This window comes from Populus euphratica, unplaced genomic scaffold, assembly GCF_000495115.2.
Source record: "Populus euphratica unplaced genomic scaffold, PopEup_1.0 scaffold1646.1, whole genome shotgun sequence".
NCBI classification, from domain to species: domain Eukaryota; kingdom Viridiplantae; phylum Streptophyta; class Magnoliopsida; order Malpighiales; family Salicaceae; genus Populus; species Populus euphratica.
In genome coordinates, this window is record NW_011501502.1 from 24,279 (window position 1) to 32,167 (window position 7,889).

The window sequence follows — 7,889 nt, forward strand, 5'->3', positions numbered from 1 at the left end:
TAATAATAATAATAATAATAATAATAATAATAAAGAAAGAGAAGAAGAAGAAGATGATGATGATGAGAACTTAGAGATGAAATATTAATGTAAGGATTAAGCAATAATAATAACAAATGTCAAGGTTAGAGGTTCCACTAATGGTATATCAAACAAGTATAGTATAAACTCTTATTATTGAATTGGAAACCACACACAAAGGAGGTTCCAATCAGATTATATATTGTTAACATGATTACATTAGTCATCTTATTCAATTAATGCTAATACTTGTAAATCTCGTCAAGCGTTCATGATTATAACTTATGTTAACAACAAATCAAGTTCCTTTCATAGCTCAGGTGTCGGTGATACCATACAGTAGGGGCTATGAAAGTGCCAAGCATTTGTTGTACCAAGCGTTATACAACATAAATCAAGATTAGTCATTTAACAAGCAAAGTATTAAAGAGTGAACAAGATAACAAATACAAAACATGTTAGTATCAAACATTAAAGTCCATATTAAGTTTACATTATACTTATTCTTACACCATTAGTGTAACCTTTTCACCTTGACATAACTAACTTAGCTAGACATAATGAAAGAAAGCAAAATAGATAAACAAAATAAGAACATAAAAGTTAACTAAGTAAAGGAAAGGAAATGAAAGGCATAAACTTAATATTAATGAAAACAAAGCATAAAAAATACAAAGAGAGAAAGGAAGAGCATGATCTTGATCTGGAGACCAAGATGCCTAAATGCATGACAAATGCCTCCTTTTATAGGCCAAAATTGGAAACTATTGATTTGATGACTAATTGATAAGTGGGTGGCCAACTTTTGACTTGGTGACAATCCTTATCTTCTCTTGTCTGCCCAAAACGTCATTGATAACGTCAAAACTGGAGCCAGTTGCAAACATGAAAGTTGTAGGCAATTGTCTCAGCTTTCTTGTGTAAAACATTCAGCTCATTTGGACTTCTAGAACTCCAGATATGGTCAAAATACTGAACAGTCCTCGGGCTGGAGGACAGATTCGGGCTTCTTTGTTGTTGCTATAATTTGGGCTTGAAAATGGCCTTTTTAGATCATGGGCTCCATATGAAAGTTGTAGGCCTATGTCTTACCTTTCCATCCATATAAATTGGACCTAAATCTGAGATATATAGCTCTAGATATGACCCAATTACCGAACAGTGTTCCGGTTTGGATTGCACCGACATCTCTTCTCTAAGTTTGACCATCTCTTTATCCATGCAATTTAAGTTCTTCAAGTCATCAATCAATCCTTTCATTTATGTGATAGGCCTGCATTAAAAATAGACATTTACCACAAATTATAGGTATCTTATATTATTAGATACATTATTATAAAACATATTTTAGTTAAGGAGTTATTGATACTTCAAGTGCAAAATGATGATATAAAACCATGATAAAAATGCACTTTTAAGTACTAATCATCAAGCTTGTTAGTCATGGAGAAGGGCAACAAAGAGACTATAAGAGAATACATTTTGAGATGGCATGAAAAAGCATCTCATGTGCAACCCTCTTTGTTAGAAAAAGAAATGGTCACTCTGTTTTCCAACACTTTTAAATCTCGTTACTTTGAACACCTAGTGGGTAGTTCAGCTCAACATTTCTATGATGCTGTAACTATTGCTGAGAGGAGAGAACAGGCAATAAGAATGGGGAGAATGTTAGAGCCTACTGAGAAGAAAGGCTTTACTGGGGAAAAAAAAGGAGTCCAAGGTGAACAATATGAAAGGAGGGTACAAAGGTAAGAAAAAAAATTACTATCACTATAACTTCCAAATACCTACCCAATAAGTTGCAAGTGTGAACTTCACTAAACCTTTCACTACCAACCAACAAAACCAACCAAATGACCAACAAAGTAACCAGATTATTAATCCTCCAAGAAGGAATTTTCAAAGAACCCAAGAACAATTACCACCATTACCACTTCCCTTGAGAGAAATGTACTCGAAGTTGATGAGTATTGGGCAAGTGGCCCCTGTTCCCTTAACCCCATTACAACCTCCATACCCAAATTGGTGTAAGCCTGATATGACATGTGAGTATCATGCTGGCATTGCTGGGCATAACATTGAAAGCTGTAACGCATTTAAAAACAAGCTTCTGCAATTGATAAAAGCTGGATGGATAACTTTTGATGATGCACCGAATGTGAATTCCAACCCTTTACTCAATCATGCTACAAGCAGTGGAGGGGTGAATGCTATAGGAGTAGAGGGTAAGAAGGAAAGAGCTTTGAAGGTTTTCATGGAAAAACTGTATGGTATGATGGTATAGTCTGGATATTTATCCGAGTTTGAACCAGTAATGAATGGAAATAATTATTGTAATTTTTATGGCGAGGTGAGACATCACATTGATGATTGCGAAGAATTTCACCAATAAGTGAAAAGGATGCTGATTTTTGGCATGATACGGATAGAAAGTGAAGAAGAAAACAGTGAAGTTGGGATGATAGGCCGTCAGGAGAAAAAAAAGGGAGGTTTGTAGACTCTAACCAACTGTGGTTGGTCCACCAAAACTAATCCTAACCAAGCCTGTATGCACCAATAATGGAAGTTATGGCACAATGCCTTACAATTATGGGTATGCTTTCAATATTAAGAATCCTACTCCTATCTTCCATACCGAAATCGGTGGTTTAACTTGTAGTGGTCAGTGTTTTACACCAGAAGAATTAGAGAGGTAGAGAAAAGCTAAAGGAAAAGAAAAAGTTGATGCTTTTAAAGATATGGAAGTGAACAAACCTATAAGTGAAGAGGAGTCTAATGAATTTCTGAAGTTGATGAAGCATAGTGAGTATAGTGTGGTAGATCAGTTGAAGAAAACTCCTGCTAGAATCTCTTTAATGTCACTTATCTTGAGTTCTGAGTTACACTGTAAAGCATTGCAAAAGGTGTTGAATGAAGCATATGTGCCACAGGATATTACTCAAGATACAATGGAACATTTGGTGGGAAGAATTCAAGCCTCCAATTATTTATACTTCACTAAAGATGAGCTAGACCCAGAAGGGATTAGGCATAACAAGCCCTTGTATATCACCGTGAAATATAAAGATTGTCTGATCGACAAAGTGCTTGTGGATAATGGTTCAGCTTTGAATGTGCTACCAAGGCATATGCTAGATGAGATAACAACTGATGCTACTCATATGAGGCCAAGTACTATGATAGCTAGAGCATATGATGGTTCCCCTAGACAAGTAATAGGGACCATTGACATTGAATTGTTTGTAGGGCCTCAAATGTTTTTGATAACCCTACAAGTGATGGATATCCATCCTTCGTATAGCATGTTATTAGGAAGGCCATGGATACATGCCTCTAGGGCTGTGACATCATCTCTACACCAATGTCTGAAATACATTATCAATGGTACTCTAGTGAAAGTTAAGGCAAAAGAAACCTTGCCCATGATAAGGAATGTGGCAGTCCCTTATATTGAAGTAGAAGATTGCAAATATGGAAATCTCCATGCCTTCAAGGTTGTGAACACCAAATGGGTACCAAAGAATACGGTGTTGAGAAGACCAGTTATTTCTGATACTGCCAGAATGATAGCTAAATGCTTTTTGAAACATGGGCTACCATTCCAGAATGATCTAATTGCTGGAAATCTTAAAAGAGTCAACATGATGAAAATTAAGGCCGCTGATCAGAGGTTTGAGCTTGGCTTTAAGCCTAAGAATGATGATCACAAGAGAGCTGCTAGGATAAAGCGAGAAAGAAGGTTGGCCAGAATAGAAGGAAGAAAGCCAGAGGAAGAAGACATTGTAATCCCACCTATCCATGTTTCTTTTCCAAAGTCATCATATGTGATGAAACTTGAAAACATGATGGAAGTTTTGGGATAGAAACTTGTTATCATGGATATCAACAATGTAGAGGAAGGTGAAGGGAAAGGTTGGAATTGTGATGATGAGCAAAAAACAACAAAAGAAGAGGAATTGTTACCTCAGTTAACTGTCCATTCTCTAGAAGAGGCTCCAACCAGCGCCTTTGTGCGAAAGCTTTTAGTTGAAGAAGTATTCCAGAATTGGGAGATTGAAGAAGCCCCAATTGTTTTCAAGAAGTAATGATTAAGTGTCTACTTATATTTGCTTTTATGTGATCTGTGTGCTTTGCATTATAGTTTGCTTTGTGTTTTTATACTTAGTTGGAAATCTTGGCTCAAGATGACAACATAAGGTCTTTTCATAATTGTTGAGCCAACTTTTAAAATATTATTGAGATCAAGCATTTTCATCAGCATTTGTTATCTTTCTTTTGTTTTGTTCGGCTACAAGATATGCATTCACGCTAGAAACACCTTTCACTTTTAGGAATTCTGAAAGTGAATCCTCCATAAATCCACAAACATATTGCATTGAAAATGAATGGCCAAACTTTGATAAGGATGAGATTGCAATGGATGAAGAGGAATGGAATGAAGAGTTTGCTAGACGGGTAGAACAGTCGGAGCATGCTTGGAAACCTGTAAAGGAAGAATTACAAGTGATAAATGCAGGCACTAAGCAAGATAAAAGAGAGCTAAAGATTGGAACTCTGATTACTACAAGAGTATATCGATGTGTTTGCCTAGTCTTATGCAGATATGCCTGGTTTAGACATTGATATTGTAGTACACAGATTGCCTTTGATAGAAGGATGTAAACCTATTAAGCAAAAATTAAGAAGAACTTGCCCAGATGTTGTGCTCAAGGTCAAGGCAGAGATAGAGAAGTAGTGGGATGCTGGTTTTCTAGAAGTTATTAAATACCCTTAATGGATATCTAATATAGTAGTAGTACCAAAAAAGGATGATAAAATCAGAGTATGTGTAGATTTCAGGGATCTAAACAAAGCTAGTCCAAAAGATGATTTTCCTTTGCCTCACATAGACGTCCTAGTACACAATGCTACTAGGAGTTCAACTTACTCCTTCATGGATGGATTCTCCAGTTATAACCAGATTAAAATGGCTGAAGAAGATAAAGGGAAGACCACTTTTGTCATACCATGGGGAACATTTTGCTACAAAGTGATGCCATTCGAGTTGAAGAATGCTGGAGCCACATATCAAAGGGTAATGGTGACACTTTTCCATGATATGATACATAAAGAGATTGAAGTGTATGTTGATGACATGATTGCCAAGTCTATACATGAAGAAGATCATGTTCAGGTTCTAAGAAAATTATTTGATAGACTAAGGAAGTATCAGTTGAAGCTGAATCCTTCAAAATGCTCATTTGGGGTGAAGTCTGGAAAGTTGCTGGGATTTGTGATAAACAATAAAGGAATAGAGGTCGATCCTGATAAAGTGAAAGCAATTCAGGTTATGACAGTTCCTAAGACCAAGAAAGAAGTAAGAGGTTTCTTAGGACGTTTGAATTACATCGCTCGATTCATATCTCAGTTAACAACAACATGTGAGCTAATTTTTTGATTACTTCGAAAAAAGAACTTTGGTACATGGGACAAAGATTGTCAAGAGGCTTTTGATAAAATAAAGCAATACTTAGAGAATCCACCTTTACTAGTGCCACATGTGCTTGAAAGACCTTTGATCTTGTATTTGACAGTAATTGAGGTAGCAATGGGTTGTGTGTTGGGACAACATGATGAGTCTAGAAGAAAGGAGCAAACTATCTATTATCTGAGTAAGAAGTTTATCGATTGTGAATCCAGATATACTATGAATGAGAAGCTATGTTGTGCTCTTGTATGGAGTATGAAGCGTCTTCGACAATATATGTTGTATTATACCACCTGGTTGATCTAAAAAATGGATCCTCTTAAATACATCTTTGAGAAACCCTACTTGTCAAGCCGAATAACAAGATGGCAAGTAATGTTGGCTGAGTATGACATTGTATACAAGACAAGAAAATCTGTAAAAGGAAGTGTAATTGCTGATCATCTAGCAGATAATGCTATCAAAGATTATGAGCCTTTGAAATTTGACTTCCCAGATGAGGATGTGTTGATAGTAGAAGAAGACAAAGAGAAGAATGATTGGTGGATCATGTATTTTGATGGCGCTGTGATAATCTCACCTGACAAGAAGCAATATCCCGTCTCAGTCAAACTACAATTTGAATGCACTAACAATACTGCTGAATATGAAGCTTGTATCCTTAGATTAAAATCTGTTTTGGAGATGAAAATAAAGAAGCTTGATGTCTATGGGGATTCAATGTTAATAATTTGTCAAGTGAAAGGCGAATGGCAGACCAAGGAAGAAAAACTAATACCATATCAACAATATCTCTCGAAATTGACTGAGGGCTTTGATGAGATAGATTTTACCCACATGGGAAGCGACAAAAACTAGTTTGTTGATGCTTTGGCAACCTTAGCTTCTATGGCCAAAAGTGATTACGGAATCAGGGTACAACCAATCTGCATTGAGATTAAAAATTTTCCAGCTCATCCAGCTCATTATTATTCAATTGAAGGAGAAATAGATGGGAACCCATGGTTTTATGACATCAAGCAGTTTATCCAATATCAAAAGTATCCCTTGGGGCATCTAAAGTAGATATGAAGACCTTGAGAAGGTTAGCTCTGGAATTTTACCTGGATGGAGAAATTCTATATAAAAGGTCATTTAATGGAAATTTACTAAGATGTCTAGATGAAATCGAAGCTAAGGTAGCATTGCAAGAAATTCATGAAGGAATTTGTGCAACTCATGCAAGTGGGCATATGATAGCTAAACAATTACAATGATCTGGGTACTTCTGGATGACCATGGAGAAAGATTGCATCAATTATGTCAGGAAATGTCATAAATATCAAGTGTATAGTGATAAGATAAATGCACCTCCAGCTCCCCTATTTAATATGACATCACCATGGTCGTTTACAATGTGGGGAATAGATGTGATTGGGCCAATCAACGCAAAGGCTAGCAATAGGCATCAATTCATCTTAGTAGCCATTGATTACTTCACAAAATGGGTGGAGGCCTGCTCTTATGCCCATGTAACTCAAAAGGTGGTCAAGTGTTTCATTGAGAAAGATTTGATCTGCCAGTATGGTTCACCTGAGAAGATAGTGACCGACAATGCCTAGAATTTTAATGGAAAAATGATCACAGAATTGTGCGTAAAGTGGAAAATTAAGCATTCAAACTCATCTCCCTACAGACCAAAGATGAATGGTGCTGTCGAAGCTACAAATAAGAATATCAAGAAGATTATCCAGAAGATGGTAGTCACTTACAAGATTGGTATGAGATGCTTCCCTTTGCTCTACATGCATATCGCACAACAGTAAGAACATCTACTGGAGCTAAACCTTACTCACTAGTATTTGGGATGGAGGCGGTGATGCCTTTGGAAGTAGAAATTCCATCTTTGAGAGTACTAATAGAATCTGAACTAGAAGAAGATGAATGGGCTAAAGTGAGATAAGAGTAGCTAAACATGATAAGTGAGAAAAGGTTGGCTGCAATTTGTCATCACCAGCTATACCAAAGAAGGATGGCCAAAGCATACGACCGGAAAGTCTGACCAAGAGAATTCAAAGAAGGGGATCTTGTACTAAGAAAAATCTTACCACTGCCAAGTAAAGACTAAAGCAAGTGGGCACCAAACTATGAAGGCCCATATGTAGTGAAGAAAGCCTTCTACGAAGGGGCTCTATTGTTAACTAGGATGGATGGAGATGATTTACCTAGGCCTGTGAACTCTGATTCTGTGAAAAAGTATTATGTATGATGTGTTTCATCCAATCAAAATCAATTAAATGAAGTTTTGGCCAGAAAATTGTCTTTGCATATACCTCACCAAAAAGCCCACGCATGATCTCAATGGCTCAACAATTTGATCTTTCAAACTTTTTTACAAGAGAACCCATTCTTCTTAAATGAG

The 7,889-nt window shown here is 36.6% G+C and overlaps 1 pseudogene; it reads left to right on the forward strand.

Moving 5' to 3' along the window:
* The first annotated feature begins 2,759 nt into the window (after positions 1 to 2,759).
* LOC105117973 (uncharacterized) lies at positions 2,760 to 7,688 on the forward strand (annotated as a pseudogene).
* Positions 7,689 to 7,889: the final 201 nt, after the last annotated feature.